This window comes from Heterodontus francisci, chromosome 20, assembly GCF_036365525.1.
Source record: "Heterodontus francisci isolate sHetFra1 chromosome 20, sHetFra1.hap1, whole genome shotgun sequence".
Lineage (NCBI taxonomy): Eukaryota > Metazoa > Chordata > Chondrichthyes > Heterodontiformes > Heterodontidae > Heterodontus > Heterodontus francisci.
Window position 1 is genome coordinate 76,163,340 of NC_090390.1, and position 27,811 is coordinate 76,191,150.

The following is a 27,811-nucleotide window of genomic DNA, read 5'->3' on the forward strand; positions in this document are numbered from 1 at the left end:
CTGATTTTCCACAATGATCTGTGATGCGTACAATTAATCTTCTTCCTGTCCAATCCCTTGTTACTTACTTGCTGAGATGTCCTTGATCCCATATGAGGGTGATAAAATCTGCAGTAACAGAACTGCCTGATCTGCTCATTACCATCCCTTTTATATTAAAAAAAAGCCTCCTTGCTTTGAAATCTCTACATCTTTTTTTTTTCAAAAGGCAATATCCGCCAGGGGTGGACTTTTTAATTTCGATTCATTTCCTTTCACTTAGTACCAAGAATTGGGAGATTATGAAGGAGGAGAGTAATTTAGACAAATGGAAAGATGTTTATCTGGTCTTTCTACAGCACAGAAACAGATTAGGCCCAAATGGTCTATGCTCCACATTAGCATCCTCCCACCCTTCTTCAGCTCACCCTCTCAGAATATCTTTCTGCTCTTTTCGGCCTCATGTGCTTATCCAGCTTCCCTTGACTGCATCAAATTTTACACAAGGTAAGAAAGTCAGTAGTCGTTTATTCAAGATGAGAACTTCTACATTTTGCTCTCTTTGGTTTAAATAGATTTGGTAAGTCATGGTTTACAGCTCCAATCCCATCTTTAGTGACAAAGGATTCAATTTAGCAACACTCATATCTCTGAATCAAGTTATAGGATTAAGTCCTTTTGCAGGCCAACAGTGCAGGACTGAGGAACTGCTGCACTGTCCTTAGAAGAGAAGTTAAGACTCAGCCCCGTCTGTTCAGATCGATGTCAAAGATCCCTCGGCACCATTTGAAGAAGAGCAATGGAGTTCTGCCAGTGAGGTCAACATTCCTCTGCCATACAACACCAAATAAACCCAAATTAAGTGGTCACTCATCTCAATGCTGTTTGTGGGATCTTGCTCATGGTCTGGTTCCAAAACGTAGGAGAATTACTTTGAGATGTTTCTAGAAATGTATAAAGCTTCACGAAACACAGTATGAGTTGGGAGCGGGGACTAAGGAAAAATAAAGGAAACAAAGTGATTTGCGTCAAAACATGTTGTTTGTATTGCAGAACAGAATAAATAGAATTTAGCCCCTAAACTGCTTCAAATACAAAACAGTCTCCTTACAATATTAAACACGCAGGATTATCATTCTCAATTTAAAGGGCCTATGTGGATGTCAATGTAGATGGGCTTTATTCATAAACCAAGCATATTTGATTGTGAAGACTGTAAACGTACAGGACTTGCAAACTTAAGCAGAAAGGGAGCATTTATGCTATAATCTCAAAATGTTCAAATAAAGGAGCAATACAGTCCCCTTTAAGTGGTCCTGAGTCAGCGCAGGAAATGTTCAGACGCGAGCATCTAGCATTGCTATCGGAACAGCCAGCAAATACATTGGGTTTGAACTGAATAGCAAAGTGTCACAGCAAGTGGTGACTTCAATGGCATCAAGCCTGGCATCTGGGCACTTTTTTTGGCAGTTTACCATCTCCTTTTCCTGCTGAACTCCTTTCCCCAAATGAGCTCTAGTTCCTCCCCCAGTACTGGTCTACTGCCAGGGACCTTCGCCGCTCACAGTCATGTGGATCATCCTCTCATTTTTCCCTCACTCCCCATAGGGAAGGGCCGTCCTACAACTCATACCTGCCACAACAGTGAAGAAAAACACCACGGGGAATGAGGGAGGAATAACAGGCAAAAGGTCATGCCCTACCATGCATCTGCATGGCAGAGTTCCAATGACTTGCCTCATCAGTCCCACTTTTGAAAGCTGTGCAGGACTGAAAATTTTCAGTGAGAGCCATTTCAGTTTTGATGCTGCAGCAGCTTCCGCGAGCTGAATCCTCGTATTTGTGCTCACTGGGCCATCAGCAAGGCAACCTTGATGGGACCAATCTAGTTAATCCACTCTGCTGCACCTAGCCAAGGCCCAAAGCTACATTAACTGATAAAGAACTGACAAATAAGTACGCCTGAGTAACTGCAAGCAGCTGAGATGATTAATCGGAGAGATAATTTTAATTAAAAGCCCTCTTGCTCACTCTCACATAGTCCTCGTGCTTTTTTTTTTGGATTAAATTGTTCTTATTTCGATAACTTACTTGAGATTTCCAAGGAGAAAGCAGAACTACTTCAGAAAGAACAGATATAGAAATTCTAAAAAGAAAGCACTTTTGTTTAGGGATTTCAATACAGAATTGCAATGATAAAATTTCCTTTCAGCCTCCTCACTTTTAATAAATTTCCAGCAAACTCTTAAAGATTGTATTTTGTGAAGCCATTAAGGTCTATTCTCAGAGAAGACTGAAGCAGTTACATGATTCATGCACATATTAGACAGTTAGAGCTGTAATTAAACATCAGCGTAAGTGCGGCTGTAGTCTACCAGGGAACTGAGGATAGAATGCTTCATCGAGCAGCTAGACGATGTTACCATTAATCTTCGCCTCTCTGCCCTCCCCAATGGGACAATGACACCATGAAACTCCTTCAGCTTAAGACATCGCTGGGAGGTCAAAGAGAGTAACACCCTCCGCCACCCACATTTCCCTTGAAATCCTTGTTTATTTTTCTGTATAGACGGTTGCTATGGAGGCTGATTAGTTGTATCACTTGGATCACAAAATTCAAACATAACTTCAGAAGATCACGTTTCTTGTCTGTGGCAGATTCTGGAAACCACAGATATGAGGGTAAATGTCAAGAGCGCCAAACTTGACAGACATGCTACAAACTAGTCTGATCGGGTGGTGATTAAAAGGGAGCTGAGGTAGGGGTGGGGGCTCGAAGGAGGGGAAATAAAATGTCCTCATAATTGGGGACAGTTCAGATAGATTGGAGCACAGGACCTTCCAATAAGAGCCTGCTGCAAAAACTTAAATTTAAGCTCCACCATATTGAATAGGTACTCGGGCTGCTATAGTTAAAATCACCCAATTATTTACAACAAAAACAACATCTTGCATTTATATGATGCCTGAAACGTCCAAAGATGCTTCACAGGAGTGTTATCAAATAAAATTGGACATCGAGCCACAAAAGGAGATATTAGTACAGGTGGCGTACAACTTAGTGAAAGAAAGCATCTTAAAGGAAGAGAGAGAGGCAGAGAGTTTTAGGGAGGTCAAGGCAGCTGACGGCTCAGACGTCAATAGTCGACCAGTGAGGCAAGAGGCCAGAATTAAAGGAGTGCAGAGATGTAGTGACTTTGAGTAAATGCGCTGCTCGTGTGGTACTGAGTCACACAGGCCAATGTATCAGGCCAACACCCATCTTTTTTTTTTTAAAGTCTGTGTCTGCGATTCGGCAATTGCTGCCAATAGTCAGCACAGGATTCAAACACTACGGAGGTTTCGTGCTGTGAGCTGTCAGGAGACTCCCAATGCCGAGTCCTGTCCAGGTGGAATAAAAAAAGTGTCACAGTTATGTCTGTGTTCAATTATGTTCATGCATCCTAGCCCGTGGATAGATTTTCTATACAGATCCTGTACTGTTGTTTAGCGTCTGGGAGTGCAGAACCAATTTCACAATGCCCCTTTAAAGAAAAGGAAGAAAGCATTGCATTTATATAGCGTCTTTCCAGATCTCAGGTCATTTCATGTGCTTTATAGCCAGTTAAGTACTTTTGAAGAAAAAGCAAAATACTGCAGATGCTGGAAATCTGAAATAAAAACAAAGTGCTGGAAATACACAGCAGGTCTGGCAGCATCTGTGGAGAGAGAAGCAGAGTTAATGTTTCAGGTCTGTGACCTTTCATCGGAATTTTCAAGTTCTTTTGAAGTGTAGTCACTGTTGTAGGAAACGCAGCAGCCAATTTGCACACAGCAAGCTCCCACAAACAGCAATGTGATAATGACCTGATGACCTATTTTTCCGCAATGTTGGCTGAGGATAGATATTGGCCAGGGCACCCTGTTCTTCTTTGAAATCGTGTCATGGAATCTCGGGTCACCAGACACCTCGGTTTAACATCCCATCTGAAAGATGGCACCTCTGTCAGCGCAGGACCCCCTCAGTACTGCACTGGAGTGTCAGCCTAGATGTCTGTGCTCAAGTCTCTTGATCCATAAGGATGACACTGCCAGTACACTGAAAAGTTTGATATGACAACAAAAAAAAGCTTCAATCGCCAAGGCTATAGCCGAAAAAAATCCAAATGCAGACTACTCTCTGTGGTGAAGTTATCAGTTTAAAAGCTGCTAGAACAGCACACGCTGCAGGCACTTTGGGTGGATCTCATGCTGGTGTCACTCTGCAACCACTGGCATGTAAACAGCAGGTGGTCTGATGCCGGTGTCTGTTTCCCAGTAGCTTCTGAGTTTGCCAGACATCTGCCAATCAACCTGAACAGGGATTAAATCTTTACACCAGATTGTTAGCAACATTCTGGAATTTTCTCCCTTGACTCCCTCCACCTCCCTCTCCTCTTAAGGTCCCCACTTAAAATCCACCTCTGCAAACAAATGTTTTGTCACTCTTCCCAATGTAGCTCTGTATCTCAGCAATCTTTTTATTAATTATGCCTCTGTGAAGTTCCTTGGGAACTTTTTTTTTTGACATTAAAGACACCATAGAAATGCAAGTTGTTACAGATCGAATAGTGCAGCACAGGTAGAGGCCATTCATCCCATTGAGTCAGTGCTTTTGAACAGCAATCCTGTTAGTCCCACTCCCCGGCTCTTTCCCCATATCCCTGCAATTTTTTTTCCCTTTTAACCTTGATTCAATTCCCTTTGGAAAGCTTCTGTTGAATCAGTTTCCTTGTTATTTACGGATGCCTTATGAATGGAGCAGCTCTTTCTGTAGACAGACAGAAATGTAAATCAGACCCCTTTATCATTTTATCTGTTTTACCCAGAGTGCTGTGGGGATTTCATACGGATCATGTAGTTCCAGTTCCCAATTTAAATACAGTAAGTAGGAGTGGAAAATAAGACCAGCTTTCAGATAATTCCACTCTTTTTAGTTTGTCTGTCTGGATGCAGTACGCAGTGTACTTTTCTACTGAGACATCAACCCCTGGATGCCCTAGACATTGTCTAGTGCCTATAGAGACAGACCAGGAGTATACATGCTGACATCTGCTTATCAAAATGTTAATACATGATTGAGGTTTCCGGATATGCAGGCCTGAGGAACAAGGTCACATGTGGACAATGCAAACTCAAAGGGTTATCTCTAATGGGTATCTTCTTCTTCGGCCTCCTTGTCTCGAGAGACAATGGGTAAGCGCCTGGAGGTGGTCAGTGGTTTGTGAAGCAGCGCCTGGAGTGGCTATAAAGGCCAATTCTAGAGCGACAGACTCTTCCACAGGCACTGCAGATAAAATTGGTTGTCGGGGCTGTTACACAGTTGGCTCTCCCCTTGCACTTCTGTCTTTTTTCCTGCCAACTGCTAAGTCTCTTCGACTCGCCACACTTTAGCCCCACCTTTATGGCTGCCCGCCAGCTCTGGCGATCACCGGCAACTGACTCCCACGACTTGTGATGAATGTCACAGGACTTCATGTTGCGTTTGCAGACGTCTTTAAAGCGGAGACATGGACGGCCGGTGGGTCTGATACCAGTGACGAGCTCACTGTACAATGTGTCCTTGGGGATCCTGCCATCTTCCATGTGACTCACGTGGCCAAGCCATCTCCAGCACCACTGGCTCAGTAGGGTGTATATGCTGGGGATGTTGGCTGCCTCGAGGACTTCTGTGTTGGAGATACGGTCCTGCCACCTGATGCCAAGGATTCTCTGGAGGCAGCGAAGATGGAATGTATTGAGATGTCGCTCTTGGCTGACATACGTTGTCCAGGCCTTGCTGCAGTACAGCAAGGTACTGAGGACACAGGCTTGATATACTCGGAATTTTGTGTTCCGTGTCAGTGCGCCATTTTCCCACACTCTCTTGGCCAGTCTAGACATAGAAGTGGAAGACTTTCCCGTGCGCTTGTTGATTTCTACATCAAGAGACAGGTGATAGTTGAGCCTAGGTAGGTGAACTCTTGAACCACTTCCAGAGTGTGGTCGCCGATATTGATGGATGGAGCATAATGGGTATATCTACAGCTTAAGTTACAATAGCTTATGTCCCACTGCACTCTCAGTGTAATTATTTATTTATACATGTTTTCCTTTTGTTCGTTGGATGTGGGCGTCACTGGCAAGACCAGCATTTATTGCCCATCCCTGATTGCCCTCAAGAAGGTGGCGATGAACTGCCTTCTTGAACTGCTGTGATCCGTGTGGGTTGGGAACACCCACAGTGCTGTTAGGAAGGGAGTTCCGGGATTTTGACCCAGCAACAGTGAAGAAACGGCAAGATAGTTCCAAGTCAGGATGGTGTGTGGCTTGGAGGGGAACTTGCAGATGGTGGTGTTCCCATGCATCTGCTGCCCTTGTACTTCTAGGTGGCAGAGGGTTTGGAAGGTGCTGTCAAAGAAAGCAAAGCCTTTGGTTTTCATGGAATAACAAGCCAAATTGCGGTTATGTGGCGGTGTAATTCAACTTTGGCGGAGATGCAAAACGGCCTGCCCGTTATACACCCTGCCTGATCTTCCTTTTCATTGCAGTCAATGGTGGTCAAGTGAGTGTGTCAGGCTTGACCCAACCTACCTTACGGCAGCATCTTCCACATCAACCTGTGGTCCCTTAGAAAGAGGGAATTGTAAAACAAGATTAAATGTAGGTGATTTAGGACATGGAGCAGGAGAAACCTTTACACTAAGGGTTGTGAGGCTGTGAACCTACTGATTGAAGCAGAGGCCATGCCAACATTTAAGAATAGGTTAGATAGATGGTTGAATGGAAAGGGGAAATGAAGGGAATTGGGAATAGAGACCACATGGGATTAGGACTATTGCTCAAGTGGAGGATTAATACCAACATGGACTGGTTGGGCTGAATGGCCTGTTGCCATGTTGCCAGTTCTGTTTTGATCTATGTAACTATCTGGTGGCCGTTCGGAATGATGTTGACAATTACTGCCAGTTTGATGCCATGAACCTATGACTATGCCCGCCGGTAGCTAAATTGTCTGAACTGTTTTCTTGCTCCACTGCAGTCAGTAGCAGTTCAGTTCAATTATACATTTAAAATGTTTCTTTTAACCCACCAATTGTCTCCCCATTTGTTCCTATGGAGATTTCAGAAGGTTGCCTTTGGTACCTTACCCAAGTGGTCATTCAATGTATGTGAACCAAAGCAGGAAGGTCAACAAGTTGTTTAATCGAGCAAGGCTCGACAGCCAAGACTGATACACCTTCAGCTGACATAAGAACATAAAAAAAATGGGAGGAGTCGGTCATGCACCCCTTGAGCCTGCTCCGCCATTCAATAAGATGGACTTTGTTTCTGTCTGTGTTTGTCATAGGTCATATAACCGCATAAGTAGCTGACATTATACTTCCATTCAACTAAGGAACACACAGGCCTTAGCTTGAAGCTTTTTTTAAGTATCTTGAGCAGCAGGCATTGTCGTGTGAGGTTCAGTACTAGTGGTTGTATTCACTGTTAGAATCATTAAGATTATTAATCTTGTGTCTCTGAGAAAGATTTTATTTTTTTTTAAAGAGCATAGGAACAGGAGTAGCCATGTGGCCCCTCGAGCCTGTTCTGCCATTCAAGAAGATCATGGCTGAACTTTGACATAACTCCACTTTCTCACCCTATCCCCACATTCCTTGATTCCCTTCGTGTCCAAAAATCCATCAAACTTAGTCTTGAATATATTCAATGAATGAGCATCCACAGCCCTCTGGGGTAGGGAATTCCAAAAATTTACAACCCTCTGAGTGAAGGCATTTCTCCTCATCTCCATCCTAAACTCCCTATCCTGAGACTGTGATCCCTAGTTTCTCCAACCAGGAGAAACAGCCTCTCAGCATTTAACATTAATATGCAGCTACTTCCCAATGGTGACGGGTTAAGGGTGGTCCGTCATTGAACACTGATCAGGAGTGGGAAAACTGCTTGATTTTTTTTTTTTAGGTCTGCACTGAGGGTGGGGTAGGGGGGTGGTGGGGTGGTCCATGGGGAACAGCTGGACATAATTCTTTTTGGACTGGTGACTTCAAGGATGCTTGTAAATGTGAAATAAAGGCGCTAAATGTTGACTATGGCACCTGGGAGTCGGGACCAACATCCTTGCTGGGAGGTTTGCTAGTGCTGTTGGTGGGGGGTTTAAACTAATTTGCCAGGGGAATGGGATACAGAGTGGAGGTAGGGGGTGATGCACAGTCAAATATAGAAGAGAAACAGAGTCAGTCTGGAAGGCAGAGCAAATACAGACCTGTTGAGGCACAAGTGAAAAATGCAAGGCTGGATTGCATCTATTTTAATGCAAGGAGTCTTACTAGTAAGGCAGATGAATTGAGGGCATTGATTAGCACATGGGATTATGATATAGCTGCTATCACAGAGACATGGTTGAGGGAGGAGCAGGACTGGCAGCTCAATATCCCAGGGTATAGAATCTTCAGGCGTGACAGGGGAGGGGATAAGAGGAGGTGGCATTGCACTGTTGATCAAGGAGTCAATTACTGCAGTAAGGAGGGTTCTTAGAAGGTTCTTCAAATGTGGCCATATGGTAGAACTTAAAAACAAAAAGGGGGCAATCACTTGGCTGGGAGTGTACTACAGGCCTCCAAACAATCAGGAAGAGATAGAGGAGCAGATATGTAGGCAAATCACAGACAGGTGTAAAAATAATAGAGCAATAATAGTAGGGGATTTCAACTTACCTAATATCAACTGGGATAGTCTTAGTGTAAAAGGCTTAAAGAGGGCGGAATTCTTAAAATGCATACAGGAGAGCTTTTTGAGCCAGTATGTAGAAAGTCCTACAAGAGAAGGGGCAGTACTGGATCTAATCCTAGGGAATGAAGCTGGACAAGTGGTAGAAGTGTCAGTGGGGGAGCATTTCGGGGATAGTGACCATAACACAGTAAGATTTAAGGTAGTTATGGAAAAGGGCAAAGACGGGCCAGAAATAAAGGTACTGAATTGGGGAAAGGCCGATTTCAATATGATAAAACAGGATCTGGCCAGAGAGAACTGGGAGCAGCTACTTATAGGAAAGTCTACATCAGACCAGTGGGAGTCATTCAAAGAGGAAATAGTGAGGGTTCAGAGCCAACATGTACCCGTTAAGGTGAAGGGTAGGACCAACAAGTCCAGGGAACTCTAGATGTCAATGGATATAGAGGATTGGATCAGGAAAAAAAAAAAGGAGGCTTATGGCAGATTCAGAGCACTGAAAACAGCGGAGACATTAGAGGAGTAGAGAAAGGGTGGGGGGGGGGGGGTACTTAAAAAAGTAATTAGGAGAGCGAAGAGGAGACATGAAAAAACCCTGGCGGGCAAGATACAGGAAAATCCTAAGGTGTTTTATAAGTATATTAAGGGCAAGAGGATAACCAGGGAAAGAGTGGGGTCCATTAGGGACCAAAGTGGCAATCTGTGTATGGAGCCGGAGGACACAGGTGAGGTTTTAAATGATTACTTTGCATGTGTTCACTATGGAGAAGGACCATGTAGGTGGAGATTGTGATATACTTGAAAGGGAGGAAGTATTCGCTGTTTTAGCAAGCTTAAAAGTGGATAAATCCCCAGGCCCAGATGAGATGTATCCCAGGCTGTTGTGTGAGGCAAAGGAGGAGATAGCAGGGGCTCCGACACAAATTTTCAAATCCTCTCTGGCCACAGGAGAGGTACCAGAGGACTGAAGGACAGCGCATGTGGTGACATTATTCAAGAAGGGTAGCAGGGATAAACTAGCTAATTACAGGCCGGTGAGTCTAACATCAGTGGTTGGGAAAATATTGGAAAAAATTCTGAGGGACAGGATTAATCGCCACTTGGGGAGGCAGGGATTAATCAAGGATAGTCAGCATGGCTTTGTCGTCAGGGGGAGATTGTGTCTAACTAACTTGATTGAATTTTTCGAGGCGGTGACTAGATGTGTAGATAAGGGTAAAGCAATTGTGTAGTCCACATGGACTTCAGTAAGGCTGTTGATAAGATCCTGCATGGGAGATTGGTTAAGAAGGTAAGAGCCCATAGGATCCAGGGCAATTTTGCAAAGTGGATCCAAAATTGGCTTAGTGGCAGGAGGCAGAGGGTGATGGTCAAGGGTTGTTTTTGCAAGTGGAAGCCTGTGACCAGTGGTGTACTGCAGGGATCGATGCTGGGACCCTTGCTGTTTGTGGTGTATTTAGACGTGAATATAGGAGGTATGATAAGTTCGCAGATGACATGAAAATTGGTGGTGTCGTAAATAGTGAGGATGAAAGCCTTAGATTACAGGACGATATAGATGGGCTGGTAAAATGGGCGGAGCAGTGGCAAATGGAATTTAATCCTGAGAAGTGTGAGGTGATGCATTTTGGGACGACTAACAAGGCAAGGGAATATACAATGACCCCTAGGAAATACAGAGGGTCAGAGGGACCTTGGTGTACTTGTCCATAGATCACTGAAGGCAGCAGCACAGGTAGATAACGTGGTTAGAAAGGCATATGGGATACTTGTCTTTATCAGCCGAGGCACAGAATATAAGAGCAGGGAGGTTATGATGGAGCTGTAAAAAATAGCTAGTAAGGTGACAGCTGGAGTACTGTGTATAGTTCAGTTCTGGACACCACACTATAGGAAGGATGTGATTGCACTGGAGAGGGTGCAGAGGAGATTCACCAGGATGTTGCCTGGGCTGGAGCATTTCAGCTATGAAGAGAGACTGAAAAGGCTAGGGTTGTTTTCCTTGGAGCAGGGAAGGCTGAGGGGGGACATGATTGAGGTATACAAAATTATGAGGGGCATTGATAGGATAGATAGGAAGAAACTTTTTCTCTTAGCGGAGGGATCAATAACCAGGGGGCATAGATTTAAGGTAAGGGGCAGGAGGTTTAGAGGGGATTTGAGGGAAAAAAATTTCAGTTGGAATCTGGAACACACTGCCTGAAGGGGTGGTCGAGGCAGGAATGCTCACAACATTTAAGAAGTATTTAGATGAGCACTTGAAACGCCATAGCATACAAGGCTACGGGCCAAGTGCTGGAAAATGAGATTAGAATAGTTAGGTGCTTGATGGCCGGCACAGACACGGTGGGCCGAAGGACCTGTTTCCGTGCTGTATAACTCTGACTCTAAAAAGGGAAATAGGGACACATCGTGTGGACTGGTGTGCACTACCATGGTTACCAGTTGCTACAAGCAGCTTGGCAACAGGTGCCAATGTCAAAAACAACAACTCACAGCATCACTTGGCAGCTTCACGTGTAGCACTTGCGGCAGGACCAGGCGCTCAAGGATTGGTCTTCACAGCCATCAGCAAAGGTGCCAACTGCAAAGACGACACCCCACCTAAATGGATTGTTTGCTGCTTGCCCATCTTCTTTCGTAGATGGAAGGCTACCAACCAACCAACTGGTGACATTCCCTCTCTCAATCCTGGAACTGCCTTGAAATCTCCCAAATTATATGGGATCATGCTTCTGATGGAAAGGTACTTCCAGCAGGAAGCACTTCCACGGAAGGCACATTTTAGTGGAAGGCAGGAGTTAACATACCTAGCAGTCAACCATGATACTTCAAAGCAAGAGCTCAATGTGTGTGCCATTGATTTATAGGCTGGTCTTTTTTTTTTGTTTTTACTTTTCATTCACACCAGCTCAGGTCAGAAAAAGTCAAGATGCCAAGCTGGGAAACATCTCTCTAAGTGGTTCTTGTGGACCTAGATTGCTGCTGTCACCACTGAAGGAGATTCAGAGGTGGGGGAGGGTTGATGCTGGTTGTGTTATTGCTCCACCCCTCCCCCCATTCCCACAAGCACCCCCCCCTCCCCCCACCTCATCCTCACATTACCCTAGCACCTGCTCAACAGAATCAAAAATCAAAACATTTCCTCGGAAAAAGAGGGAGAGGAAAAGAGAGAGAGAGGAATTCACCCAAGCTGGCCTTTGATGTCTGACCTCAGGATCTGGTTTCACTTCCCATTAACAGGCTCTTTTGCTCTCCACCCTCCCAGAAGGTAATTCCTTTTGTGATTAACCTAATAACAAGCAATCAAGACAAATAGTTGGATGCTAGACCACATTTTTAAAGTGGTTATAAGAAAAGTGCATATAATCACAACACAAAAGGAGAATATTCCAAGAACTCTCTAGAGATCGGCAATAGATTTTTTAACACAGCAGTCGACAATACCTCTTGCTTTCTTTGGCTGGTTTTTATATCATGCCGGGATTCACGCTGACTTCCTACAAACAATCTTCTGCAGCTGCCTGCAACCTCAAAAGGAAACTTGCTGCAATTCACAGGTGTCAACAAAACTTGGGTGCCAGCCTTGGGGAGAATCTGGGCAAGTTTACTTTCACAAAGAATTAACTTGCATTTCTATAGCGCCTTTCACAACCATCCCAAAAGTACATTATTGCAGTTGAAATACTTTTCAAGACGTGTAGTCACTGGTGTGTTGAAGACGGTCTCATTAGGCTCAACCACAAGGTGCCACCTCGAGTATTAGACAGTTCAGCACCATGGCTTGAAGGAACTGTGCTACGATATCTGAACGCAAACCAGCAACCATTCTATACTTTCATGTGGTAAAGTTATTTAAGGGGATAGCCCTTTTTACTAAATCGCATTCTTTTTAAAAAAAAATTATTTAATTTTTTTTGGTGGCACACTAGACCAGGAAACACAAATAAATTCTCAAGGCGGTGGGTGCAAAACGAACAGAATGCCCCATGGTGGGTGGGGAGTGGTGGTGTGCTTGGAATTTGGGCAGAATCCAGAACCATTGGGTTCCGCACCCCTTTCGCCTCCGACGTTGGGGTACACTAACACCCTTCTCCATGGCAGTTCGGGATAGGCAATAAATGCTGGCCTAGCCAGCAATGCCCACATCCCACAAATGAATTTTAAAAATGGCTGCCGCCTGAAAGTACATCAAGATAATAACTGAGGTCCACTGCTGGGTGAATACCAGTTTTTCTCAGCCTGTTTTTGGAGAGGGTAAGAAAAAGTTGGAGAGCGGGAAACAGGAACAAAATTCAGATATTTGATATATTTCAAGAGCTGTTGGTCTCACAGCAACTTAACAATGCAAAGTCCCCTCCAACAGAACTTAATTTATTCTCCCAGGAAGTTGTCAGCTAGAGAGTGAAGCCTGTGCAAAAACCAAGTACGGAAAAGACACCCGAGCTGACTGCAGCTGGTACTTTACAAGCTGCAAGTGAGGCCCAGGGTGTGCGTGTACAGGGGAGGAAAGCAGTAGAGCTTGCAATACATTCTCCTTAGTGTCAGCCATAACTCAGTGGGTAGCATGCTCATCTCGAACTCTAAAAGTCATGAGATCAAATCCCACTGCAGAAACTTAAGGAGATAATCTAACATGCTAGTGTAGTAACTGAGGGTGCTCTGCTGCATTGTCAGAGATGCCATCTTTCAAATGAGACCTTAAACTGAGGCCCCATCTGCCCTCTCAGGTGGACATAAAAGATCCCATGGCACCTTTGCAAAGAGGAGGGCAGTTCTCCTCATTCTGGCCAACATTGATCCCTCAACCAACACCACTAAAACAGATTACCTGGTCATTACCATGTTGCTGTTTGAGAGAGCTTGCTGGGCACAAATTGGTTGCCAAGTTTCCTACATTACAACAGTGACTACACTTCAAAAGTACTAATTGGCTGCAAAGTGTTTTGGGATGTCATGAGAGACACTATATAAATGTAAGTCTTGTTATTATAGACACAGTTGACCATATTTATGTCGGTCTGAATGCAATTTGATTTCTTGACCACGTCCTGAATTTGTGCTTTGCATCTAGGTCCATTTTGGTAGGCAGCCTGTGAAGCACACACACTTTACCTAGAGGTATGGTAGCATAGTGCTTATGTTACAGGATTAGTAATCCAGCCACCTGGACTAATAATCTGCAGACATGAGTTCAAATCCCAGCACAGCAACTGGGGGAAAATTAAATTCAATTAATTAAATAAATCTGGAATAAAAAGTTTCTCTCAGTAATGACGACCATGAAATTGCCAGATTTACATTAAAAAAAAACACTGGTTTACTAATGATGTCCTTTAGGGAAGGAAACCTGCTATACTTACCCAGTCTGGTCTGCATGTAATTCCTGACCCACAGCAATGTGGTTGACTCTTAACTGCCCTCTGAAACAGCCTAGCAAGCCACTCAGTTGTATTCAATAAGGTGGCTCACCACTGCTTTCTTAAGGGCAATTAGGGATGGGCATTAAGTGCTGACGTTGCCAACAACGCCCACATCCCGAGAATGAATAAATAAAATCTGACTTTAACTGAAAGCAGTTGTAGAAGGTTATAAATGGGGCAGTTTCTACAGCAGAAGGAATGGCTACAAGTATTAGAAAAGGTAGGGAGTTCAAAGGCGATGTAATGTGCCTGACAACTTTTATAATTAGGATGCCCTTTGAAGAAATGTTTTACTTGATCCATCTGTTATATACACCCGGTTTCTCTTAGTTACCAGTAAACAAAATAAACAAATTCTCTCCAGTGTTTAACAATCTGAAGTCAAGACACAAAGCAAAATAAGATTAGAATTGAAATCAAAGCTGTGCTTGTAAGAACAAATTCACCAACACATGGGTCGAGTTGCAGGTAGGCCATCACACCCAACTTTACTTATTCTGCTGGAAGAGACTATTCTTGTGCATCAGTCCAGAGCCTCTTCTCCACTATGACCTGACAAATGGTGTTAATGAGTAATAGAGTGCTGTAGTAGCCAAATCCAAGCTTTTATCAAGCCAAGAACCTACTTTTTCCCTCTCATGCCAGGAACTCACAAGGTAATGAAAGTCCCAATCAATACAGCCACATATGAGGGATGTCACAATTCCTGACCTTTGTCCTTTGACCTCCCTGCCCAACTGACCTTTATTTTAAAGTCCTGTCAGGACCTGATGACACCACCTTCTTGTATCAAGTCTTCAAATGATCTCAACAGCCATCTGTAAATAATTGAATTGTTTCCTTGAATGCAAAATCTCATCATTGAGCCAATATGACCCGTCAAACAGATCCTTGATCCGTACTCAGTGACTTTTTGTATTAGTCGAACATATAAAAGTGTCACAGAATGGAGCCCCAACACACACACAGACCTGCCCCATAGAATACAAGCTCTTATTATGATAATTGTCACAGGAATATCCTAATGGTCAAATGTTAAAGTATAGATAATCCTCTCATTTTCTAATAGCAAACTGATTGTCAGCGGAGATAACATTAAGCGCCATTAACAAAAGGACTGGGTGGCGCAGTGTGTTAGTTATTGGTCTTCGACCCCCAGGATCTGGGCTCAAGTTGAGTTGAAACTGATGAAATGAAATGCTGCTTTTTAAGGTCCTAATGTGAAAGAAAGACTCACCTCCATTTATATAGCGCCTTTCATGACCTTGGGACCTCCATCCCCCTCTCAAAGCGCTTTGCAGCCAATGAAGTGCTTTTGAAGTGTAATCACTGTTGTAAAGTAGGAGGCAAGGCAGACAATTTGATCATAGAACAGTAGAGCACAGAAGGAGGCCATTCAGTTCAGTGGGTCTGCACAGCTCTTTTGAAGAGCAATCCAGTTAGTCCCACTCCCCTGCTCTCATATCCCTGCAACTTTTACCCATCAAGTTTTTATTCAATTCCTTTTTGAAACCCACGGCTGAATCTGTTTCCACCACCCTACCAGGATGGTGCATTCCTGTGCATTCCAAATTCTAACCACTCGTCGTGTAAAAAAGATTTCCCTCTTGTCGCCTCCGTTTTTTTTGCCAATCAAATTAAATCTGTGCCCTCTGATTTGCACACAGCAAGCTCCCACAAACTGCAACATAATAATGACCAGATAATCTATTCGAGTGCTGTTGATGGAGGGATAAATATTAACTCTGGGGATCTTTTGCATCCACCTGAGAAGGGCAGACCTGGCCTCAGTTTAACATCTCATCCAATAGGCAGCACCTCCAACAGTTAAGCACTCCCTCAGTGCTGGCACTGAATTGTCAGCCGTGATTTTCGTTCACAAGAGTGGTTAGAATTTGGCCGACAAATTCAATCCACATCAATGGACGTGGGCCCATATTTTTCTTTTAGCCGTCATATATTGTTCTAGGTGCAGCAACTAAAGTCATTTGCAAAAGTTCTGCTTTCAATGTGACTATAATTGCTGAATACCTACATGTGCGGACTCAGGGAAGAGTGAACATCCAGGCAAACACACATATGCAAACAAAATGTTTTTAAATCTACAAGAGAAAAATGTTGAATTCCATGTGCTACCATTGCTGATTTGTCTGAACAATATTTCCCTTTTCAGGAGAGTTGGTTTAAAAAGGTTTGGGAAGTAAGAATAAGTTGAACCAACAGTCAATGCAGATTCTTTTATTCTCTCCAGGATTTCCTTTCAGGTTTTGCAGTTACATGGAAAGCTTTGGGCTTCTGTTACAAGCTTCCAAGTGGCTATTAGTCAGTCAGGACAGCAAGCCTGATTCTGCCCTCATCCACCACTCACACATTCAATTCCAGCAGAGATCAATGAACAGCCGCCTGATTTTCTCCTCACTAAGGCCAGTTTGCAACCAATTGTAGCATCTATTTCCCAGTCAGGGATCAGCTAAGCCAACACAGACAGACAGTGCATCAATCCTGGGACCTTCTCGATCTAGTCCAAAAACGCACATGTCTGGTTGGTAGGGAGTTGGCTGTAATGTCAGAGAGTCAATTGTGGCTCAGCAGGTAGCACTCTAACCTTTGAGTCAGAAGATCATGGGTTCAAGTCCTACTCTGGAGACGTGTGTACATAATCGAGGCTGCCACTCCACTGATGGAGCGCTGCACTTTTGGAGGTGCTGTCTTTCAGATAAGTAAACCAAGGCTCTGCCTCAGGTGGAGGTAAAACATCCTGTGGCACCTCTTCAAGAAACAGCAGGATCACTTCCCCTGGCATTGTGGCCAATGTTTATCCCTCAACCAACCTCACTAACATAGATTATCTGGTCATCATCACATTGCTGTTTGTGGGAGCTTGCTGTGCTCAAATAAGCTGCTGCATATCCTACATTACAGCAGCGACTACACTTGAACAGAACTTCACTGGCTGCAAATCATTTCGGGATGTCCTGAGGCTAGGAAAGGTGCTATATAAATGAAAATCTTTCTTTTGATTCTACCCCTCACCATGTAGCTTCGAATATCCCCTGTATAGAGCCATGCAAGAGAATTGGCTACTTGGAGGTGGTAGCTTGTGGAACTGTACTTCAGCAAGAGACTGCCTTCAAAAGAGAGAAAGGGAAAAAATGGGTGGAAAATAAAACATAGAATCTTCTGCTCTTAGCCTATAACTTAATTACTTGGCAATACAGGAAATGGGCTCCTAAAACATGGAACAAATTGAGATATGTTGTGGAACACTATTCTGTGTTACAGAATACTTTAATGTTATTTTAACACCTATGATAGAAACATAGCTGAGTTAGCAGAAGCAGCTGAATGGATGGTCACCATTATTGTGCCCCTCTTCCCCTTGGGGTCAGTGTCCCACATTCTTGGCCAGGGACTCACATAGTGTCCCACCTTTTGGGGTTTATTGTCCACATTTTGGGATCAGTGCCCCACCAGTATTCAAGTTAGTGTATCATATTGTATTTCATATCCTGGGTACCTGTTATAAAATGCTGAATCAACAGGAGTCATGCAAGAGGAACATTATTGTAGTTATAGATTACTTATGTGGTTCCTAACCCCGTGGCTGTGCAGTTCAGTGTCTAGAAATAAAAAGACAAATTATTATTGTTCTGACTTCAGGTCATACAAGGTCAGCTGAATTTTTTTTTGGAGAGAAGGGTAGTGATAACAAACTGCACATAATCTCCTGTAGGTGCATAGGGTAGGGCTGACTTGACATTCCTTTTGTCAGTTGTTGGGTTCTGTACAAAGGCGGGCATTGTATTATTCAGAATAAATGTTCAGAGATTGCCACAAGGATTCTGATCTTCTCTATATCTCACTATGTGATGCAGCCACGCTGCACAGTTACAGATGGGGGGTCATAGAGGTCTCAATGGTCCCGAAATCCTTCCAAGGGCCCTGCATTCTGAACTGGCTCAACCTAATCAATGACATTTATAATGTGTTGGGGGTGTGTGCTGGATGCGTGTGTGTGTGGGTGGTGTGTGCACACAGGCACGGTGTGTGTGTGTGTGCGCGCGCGCGTGCGTGTGTGTGTAGTCAGAGCTTCACTCCAATAGATCACCCTTCTCACTATGCACCAAACATGTCCTAAAATGTTCAAGTGGAGGTAGTCTCATGGCAAAACAAAGGAGGACATCTCTGGAAGCATCTCAGAAGCTGCACAAACTAAAATCAGGGCTAGAATTCTCTCTCTATCAGCTGTACTCTGAAGTGAAAATCAGCCCTGATTCAGCAGAGAGAGCCCAATGGCATTGCAACGTATTACACCACACTGCCTTCTGGTTACGGGAGTGTAGTAGTTATGTTACTGGAAAACTGGACGACTAATCCAGTGGAACGTGGGTTCAAATACCACCATGGCAGCTTGAGAAATTGAGTTCTGTTTAAAAAAAGCAAATATCAGTAAAAGTGACCCTGAAGATGTTGGAAGGGAAGGAAATCTGCCATCCTTAACCCAGTCTGGCCTACATATGGCTCCGGTTCCATGACAACATGATTGATTCCTAGCTGTCCTGTGAAGTGGCCTAGAAAAGCCACTCAGCTCTATCAAACCGCAACAAAGACATCAGTGGCTCACGAAGAACCAAGAATAGGCAATAAATGCTGTACTTGCCAGCGATGTCTGCATCCATTATTTTTTTTTTAAACGATACATTTATCACCTGAGACTTTTTGGGGGGGGGGGGGGGGGGGTTGGGAAGAGCCTTGAACTATAAAATGTTGCATTTGCATCATTGGGATTCCACAAGTGTAAGGTTAGCAGAATTAACTGTTAAAGTGGACAAGTTGCACAGTACCCCATAGACTCAAAGTGGATTTGAAGCACTTAGTCCTCTTAAACTCATGTTGGGTTTGAAATAATACTGTGTGTTATAAGGATATCATTTAAATAAACAAACCATACTGCAGAATTGCCCCCATCGAACTATATGTGCAGTTTAATGTACAGTTCTCAGAGAATGTGTTCAATCAGTTCACTCAGATAAAGACTGCAGCCAATATGATAACAGAGTAAACAAGGAGAAACTGTCTCCGCTGTCCAAGGCTCCACAGTAAAATCACTGATAAAGACTGGCCGGGCACTTGTATCAGACCAGTTAGCACCACCTTATGGCACATCAGCAAACCTTCACCCAATGCAAGAAAGCTCCAAAAATTTGCTGGGCTCTCATGTCAGTCTATATGCTCTTTGTATCTGGTTGTATGTGTGTTTGTAAGTCTATATCTGTAATTGTACCTGCATCTCAGTTCTCCGTGTATATTGGTGTATGTAATATCATGAGACTCCACCCCTGCCTCATCTCCTCTACTGCTAAAATCCCCATCCATGCCTTTGTTACCTCTAGGCTTGACTATTCCAATACTCTCCTGGCCAGCCTCTCATCTTCCACTCTCCGTAAACTTGAACTCATCCAAAACTCTACTACCTGTATCCCAAGTTTCACCAAATCCCGTTCACCCATCACCCTTGTGCTCGCTGACCAACATTAGCTTGTGGTCCAGCAACACTTCAATTTTAAAATTCTCATCCTTCTATTGGAATCCCTCCACGGGCTCACCCCTCCCTATCTCTGTAACCTCCTCCAGCCCCACAACCCTCCGAGATCGCTTACATTTCTCCAATTCTGGCCTCTTGTGCATCCCCGTGTTCCATTGCTTTGTCAGCGGCAGCTGTGCCTTCAGCTGCCTAGGCCCTAAACTCTGGAATTCCCGCCCTAAACCTCTCTACCTCCCTCTCCCCCTTTAAGCCACTTCCTAAAACCTGGCTTTTTGTCCAAGTTTTTGGTCACAACTATATCTTTATCAAAGCAGGGAAGTACAAAAACAAGGAGGTTACACTCAACCTTTACAAAATACTGGTTAGGCCTCAACTGCAGTATTGTGTTCAATTCTGGACACCGCGCTTTAGACAGAATGTCAAGGCCTAGGAGAGGGTGTGGTGGAGATTTACTAGAATGGTACCTGGGATGAGGGACTTCAGTTATGTGGAGAGACTGGAGAAGCTGGGATTGTTCTCCTTAGAGCAGAGAAGGTTAAGGGGAGATTTAATAGAGGTGTTAAATACCATGAAGGATATATTCTGTTTCCACTGGCAGGAGGGTCAGTAAACAGAGGACGCAGATTTAAGGTAATTGGCAAAAAAGCCAGTGGGGAGATGAGAAGAACTTTTATCTTTTTATACACAGCAAGTTGTTATGATTTGGAATGCAGCCTGAAAGGGTGGTGGAAGAATTGAATAGTAACTTTCAAAAAGGAAATTGGATAAATATTTGAAGGGGAGAAAATTTCAGGTAGATGAGGAAAGCGCAGAAGTGTGGGACTAATTGGATAGCTCTTTCAAAGCGCCGACACAGGTATAATGGGCCAAATGGCCTCCTTTTGTGCTGTATCATTTTATGAGGCTCGGTGTCAAATTTTGTCTCATCACACTCCAGTGAAGCACCTTTGGATGTTTTTACTACATTAAAGTTGTTACATTACAGATGCAAGTTGTAAATCTCAATTCTTTATATTTGTCTGTCCCAGGTTTCATTGTCCACTCCTCTCACTCCAGATTACCGCTTGTTCTCCGCTCCACTGTTAGACTCTGGCCCCTCAGTCACGAAGACTCAATCAAAACTGCATTGCCCTCTCTCCCTCCCTTCAAAAGCCTCTTACAAATTTATATTTTTGATTTTTGGTACTCCCTTTAATTCTTTCCTCTCTCTTGTTTGGCAGGGGGGGGGGGGGGGGAGAAAGAGAGCGAGGGGGGGGCAGTGAGAGAGGGTGGGCGAGAAAGGGAAGGGAGAGGGGGGAGGGGGAAAGAGAGAGGGGAGGAAGAGCGGGGCGGGGGAGGGAGAGAGAGAGAGAGAGGGGGAGGAGAGAGAGAGAGGGGGCAGATGGTTGGACACTGGTGGGGGGGTGGGGGGCGGGGGAAGAGAGAAAGAGAAGGAGGAGAGATGGACCCAGAGAGGGGGGAGAGAGAGAGGGTGAGAAATGGACACAGAAAGGGTGAGAGGGGAGAGAAAGAGATCAAGATCACACCCGATAGGGACATCTATCCAGATTCTTCGCATCAAGTGTGCGGGCAAACATTGACTACTTGTGCAAGCAAAAACTATGCCAGGTATCTCACTAAATAGGGAGAGATGAGTTTTAAATTGGACTGTGTTTTGATGGTATTAGATTGGCTATTCACTTTATATACAAACTAATTGCCCCCATGTCCATGCTGAGTCAATAATATTGTCAAATGTCCGTGGTGCAACATGTTGCTGCCTATCCCTGGTCTCAGCACACCCTAAAACATTTCAAACACAATCAGTTACTGAAATAGAATTACTGTTCTGTTGGGAAACCTGGCTGTTCACATATATTACGTTCATTGGTGAGGGTGACCATGTCTCTATATCTAACGGCCTGGACGCGATTTTCTTTTATTCTTTCATGGGATGTGGGCATCGCTGACAAGACCAGAATTTGTAGCCCATCCCTAATTGCCCTGGACAACTGAGTGGCTTGCTAGGCCATTTCAGAGGGCAGTTAAGAGTCAACCACATCGCTGTGGGTCTGGAGTCGCATGTAGGCCAGACCGGGTAAGGACAGCGGATTTCCTTCCCTAAAGGACATGAGTGAACCAGATGGGTTTTTACAACAATCAATGATGGCGTTAGTGCCATGAAACTGAGACTAGCTTTCAATTCCAGATTTTTGTTAATTAATTGAACCAGGAGGCAGGTCTGCAGGCCTTTCAACCTAGAATAGAAATTTATGAGGTTGACGACATAGCCAAGTGCTAAAGGCCTGAGGTCTAGGCCAGGAATTCAAGGGCTGCCTCAGACCACCCCACACGCCCCCACAAAGGCTTTGTATTGTCATAAGTTCTTTATTTATTTTGTTCAATGAGAAAAATAAACCAAGCTATTAGATAAGTGTATATTTGTATTAAAATTACATCAAATTGCATAGAGTCTACAGCACAGAAACAGGCCATTCGGCCCAACTAGTCTACACTCCACATCAGTCTCTTCCCACTCTCTTCATCTCACTCTATCAGCATAACCTTCTATTCCATTCTTCCTCATTCGTATATCTAAATTCTCCTAGAATGTATCGATGCTATTCAGCTAAACGGCTCTGTGTGATAAAGCATTCCACCTTGATACCACACTCTGATTCAAGAAATTTCTCCCGACTTCCTTACTGGATTTATCGGAGTACTTTATATTTATAATCTCTAGTTTTGGACACCCCCACAGGAGGAAACATTTTCTCTATACCTACCTTATTAAACCCTTTCAGAATTTTAACAACCTCCATTAGGTCACCCCTCAGCCTTCACCTTTCTAGAGAAAAAAAAAAGACATCCAGCCTGTTTAGCCTTTTCTGAGAAGTATATCCTCTCAATTCTTGCATCATCCTTGTGAATCTTTTCTTGCACCCTTTCCAAGGTCTCTATATCCTTTATTTATAATAAGAAGGCAATTATTCTGAATTGAGGATGTCACCTTGAAAATAAGCCTGATTCAGAAGAAGGCTCTTTGCCTCATTTATACAAACAGTCCGCAGTCCAGAGGATGCACATTGGCGGTCAGAGCAGCACAACGGATGCACAAGGGTAATAGAAGTGTGAAGGGTCCAGTAGACACATGGGTTATAGGCAGCTGCAGCAGGAGCCCTGCACTTGTCACATCAATAAAAGTAGAGATGAAGAGAAAAGCAAGCATACATATTCCACTTTGGAAAAAAAAATCCCAAGACCAGATTTTGAATTCACTGCACACACACACACACACACACACACAGATTAAATCACACTATTGAGCTCCAGACTTTTGAATTCAGGGCACATGTATATAAAGAGATCAGTCACACTGCTGAACTTCAGGAGGAGGAGCACTCAGCTATACACCACAGCTTCACTTTCTGCCTCGCTTACTCCGGACAAACGCCATCAAGTAATTTCTTGTGTTCATTTTTTTTTTTAAAAACTTAGTAGCCTTATCGCCACTGTCAGTAAATAATTCAGTCCCTGTTTAAACCATTATCATCCAACTATTAATTGTCTTGGCCGATTTCAATGTGAAAATTCTCCATTAAGTATTTGGATGTTTGTTCATTTGCTCCAAACAGATCAATAGTATTGTACCTGACCGCAGCACCACAACACCTCGCACCTGACAGCACCACTCCAATATCATGTACCCAACAGTGGCACCCCTATATCATGCACATGAACAGTCTGGTACCTGACACCATCATCTCAGTAGCTTCTTAACTGGCACTGGTATCTAAGCAGTCTCAGACCTGAATGTCATAATTAAGTGACTCAACAGACATGCAGCGATTAGTGTCTCATTCTAATGCGTGTCGAACATCTTAAAAAATGTTCTCTTCAGCAACAAGTTTGGATAGGACTAAATTTATAATTGTCCTGCTGATACTTTTCGCATTTCAGGTGGACGTAATTTAAATATTCACAGCTGACTGAAATCTTAGTGACAATGCTTAAAAAAGTAAGAGTCATCTAGCAGTTGAAAACAAACCTTTAATGCTGTTTCCACCTTTGCTGCTCCCTACCAAGTTCTTCGGCAGTTGTTTTCTCAGCATGTCTCTCCCCCCCACCCCCCAATGGCTTTGTGTTAAATGATAGAACTTGAGAAGCACCCATCTGGGTAGCAGATGGTGCTGAAGCTGTCTGATAATTGTGTGCTTAGTCATTTCCCATTCACAGTACATCAGCGAAGAGACGGCTGCTTTCCAAAGACTGATTCACTGACGCATTGTAACTTTTACTAGCACACTAAATTCTATCAAGACTAATCCACCCAAGCCCCTATCCTGAGGGCCTCAGAACTGTGGAACTACTTCCCTCCTTCAGGTTTCTCATGATGGAGTCCGCCATTTGAGAGACCAGTGGAGGAACATGTGCAGACTGTTGTCTGAGCAGATGTCTTGTTGAACTCTGTTGAGTGCACAGACTCCGGTTTCAAAGCTTGTTTTCTTTTTGAGGCAATCCCAGTGTAAAAGTGAAACTAAAAACTTCAGGGTTCTGGGGAGACAGAAATGTTTGGAACCAGATAAGACAGAGTCATTTGACCAGAGACATGGGACTAGAGCTGTCCAGCTCAGATTACAGGCTCACCACCACTTTCTCAAGGGCAATTAGGGATGGGCAATAAATGCTGGCCTAGCCAGCAATGCCCACATCCCATGAATGAATTTAAAAAAAAAGCTGCAGAGAGCAGAAGCTGATTCTGGGAGCTGGCCATTGGCAAATATGAGTTGTGGCAGCTGCTGTCAGTGACTTAAAGAAACACTGGTGGATCCACGCCATCAAGACTGTCGAGGGTAGAGCCAAGGAGGTTCGGGAATAGTGCACTGTTTTTGGCGGATACCATACCCACGGCGTTCAGGTTGCAGGAGAACTGCTGTTGGATGAAAATCAGTGACTGCATCCTGGAAGACAGGAGCTGGAAATCTACCTGAAAAAGTTCAGAGTTTTGAAGAACTTTGTGGCTGTTGGGTATTATATTTGCTAAGTGGACTGCCCAGTAAATCTGAGAGATCTATCGTTATTATCTGATAATTAACGTGTCATCTGTAAACTATATATATTGGCTGTGATTTGTCTGTTATTTCATGGTTAATTTATTTTTTTTGGTTTGACTGTTAAAGTAAAAGGTACAATAGTGAAATCTTGTCCATTTGTCTTTTTATTGGGGTCGTTTAGTAAATTCGGTTCTTTTGGTTTGTTGTATCTCCACAGGAATCGTAACACTTTTACAATCTTTAGGGCCTTTAAAACCCAAGCTAGGGGTTATCTACACAATACTAACTGATTTGCCTCATCTCTTTTGATCTTTTTAGGCTTGGGGATGGCCTGCACAGTGGCTCAAGGCCCGTTAGAAAGTAAGACTTGCATTTATATAGTGCCATGACCTCAGAAGATCCCATAGTGCTTCACAGGCAATGCAAGTGTAGACCTGCTTATAATGCAGCAAACACAGCAGCCAATTTACGCACAGCAAGCTCCCACAAACACGACCAGCAATGTGATAAATGATTAATAATGATCAGATAATCTGTTTTTAGCGATGTTGATGAAGAGGTAAATATTGGCCAGGATACCAGGGATAATTCCCCTGCTTTTCTTCAGAATATCATGGGATTGTTTACATCCACTGGAGAGGGCTGACAGGGCCTTGGTTTAATATCCCATCCAGTGGAGAGCACCTCTGACAGTGCAGCACTCCCTCAGTACTTCACTGCACTGGAGTGTCAGCCTACATTTTGTGCTCAAGTTTCCAGAGTGTGACTTGAACCCACACCCTCCTAATTCAGAGGAGAGAGTGCGACCCTCAGAGTTACAGCTGACACCTGTCACCTCGAGTCCTCAGTTAAAAAAAAGAAACTCAAGGAGCCCAATTTGTAGTCGGTGAGAGATTGGGTGGCAGGAGGTATTATACTCTGCACAGCACTGAGCTCTTGCAATAAACTTCCGCTGAAGTCTGATGCGATTTTAAATTGCTGGCGGTAGGTGCAATCACATGCATGACTGCACTGCCAGATATGCCCCTTACATTCTTCTCTGGGGGCGTTAGGGGAAGCAGAAAAAGACATGCTAAAGATAAAATAAGAAAAGAAACTTAAATTTTGGATAACTGGAATAAAAGCAGAAAATACCCAGCAGTATAAGTGGTCAAATGGCAATGAGAAGGGACAGGTTAGCCTTCCTGTTCCAATGTCCAGCTGTATTCATTTCTCTACATTACAACAGGGACTACAATTTCAAAAGTACTTCCTTGGCTGTGAAGCGCTGAGCAGGACCTCCCGAGGCCATGAAAGGTGCCATAGAAATGCAACTTCTCTCTTTCTTCTTCCTTTCACTGGCCTGAGTGCGATGAGTCGTGGAAAGTCAGGCAGGAGACAGTGAGTGGCAGAGCACGTACCAGTATGCCAGGTGGAAAATCAGCTGGGCTCATTTTCAGGGAGGGGTGGTGGGGTGCATGTATTTGATGTTCCCAGACGATCAGATAGGCCGAGATACATGACCAAGAAAATCTGCCCCAAAGGGTCTCCATCCAAAAAAAAAAGAACGTAACCTGAATCTTCTCTTTACAAATGCTGCCTGAGGTGCTGCATACTTCCAGAATTTACTGTTTATTTCCACTTGCACTCCCAGCTGGGTTATCTTTCATGTGTTGGTTTTGTAGCAAGGTATGTCTCACTAGGATTAATTTACAAAGCCATCTAAAGGCTCACCAAAGACATGCCCAATCTTAAAACTCAAATCTCCAAGCTGAGAAGCAATCATACTCGATTCCTGAGGGATTGCCAATATAGTTCTATTTACATAATAAAAAAAGATACTGAATACAGAAGAGGAAATTTTCAAAACAAAAGTGGTTTCACGGTCTGTGACAAGGCAACGGCGCTTGCCGCTGACTTCAACGAAAGCTGCCGACAAAAGATCTAGTGATCTCTGTGATGTGGATTACCCCTTTCCCAATGCTAGTTTAAAGTCAGGTCAAAGGGATCTCCAGGCATCCAGCAGCAGTGATGTCATCAAGCAGGATAATAACCAATCACATTGAAGTATTCTCACAGACAAAAAAGGAAGTAAAAAATCAATGTATCATTTCAGTTTTAATTTTATATTTTACAAATAGCGAAATAAATGATTGGGACATACACAGGGGATTTAGATAGCAGCTAAAATATCAAACAAACTTATTAAAAAAAAAAATGTGTGGAATTTCTTATCATATTGGAGAAATTTGACATTCAACAAATAAAGTGTCACTCTTTCAGGGCTAGTGAGGGTGTTTAGCAGTAAATAAAAACTTGGTGCACAGTTAAGAACACAGTTACACCTCATTCAATAAAGTGAAACTTCTTTCAAGGGTTTTTACAGTGAGGCAAAGAGTGCATGAGTGGAAGTTCTCATCAGTTCAAAGATTTTTAATTGTCTGCATTCTAGGGGTACTTCAACAGCAGATCCTCAGGAGAAGCATAGAATCACAGACAGCAACTTCTGGCTTTCTGTATTTAACTGCGCATGTGCAGACTCCAGAAGTTGCTGCCAGTTTCAGAGGAGTAAAATTTGGGCATAAACGTCTGGTTGTGACTGCAGTATATTTCCTATTTGCAAATGGTCAAAACTTAACTATTACAACCTTGTCCAGTTATCAATAATGTATGGCAAAGCATCTATTGGCCTGGCAGCCACTGTTCAGACCTGGAAGCTGTTGAGGAGAACAAGCTTCTGGCAACTTTCCAGAAGTTAGAGTGTCCCTGCTGGAATCCCCCTCCCGCAGCACTGGTGCTGAGTGCAGCTATTACATTGTCTCTGTTATTACAGCAATTAATTAAAGATCCCTTGAAGTCAGTCTAAGAGCACAGAGGACATAACTTGGTCAATACTCTTGATGAATATTTAATTAATTTGAAGGGTCGTGCAGCCTGTTAAAATGATCTCTTAAGAAGTTAGCTTCTATCATCTCTAAATCCTTCTGACTCAAAGTCTGAGTAAAGTTTCTCCTGGTTGAGGCTAAACCTCATTTCTGTACATCAACAGAACCATTTTAATCCATAATATTCCCAGGAATGTCCTTGCAAAGCCAGTCCAAGCCATCAGCAAACTAACA

At 43.6% G+C, this 27,811-nt stretch overlaps 1 protein-coding gene across 2 annotated transcripts in view; it reads right to left on the reverse strand.

The window, feature by feature from the left end:
- lzts2a (leucine zipper, putative tumor suppressor 2a) overlaps window positions 1–27,811 on the reverse strand; it is a 195,959-nt gene that overhangs the window by 115,108 nt on the left and 53,040 nt on the right. The window lies entirely within an intron of this gene.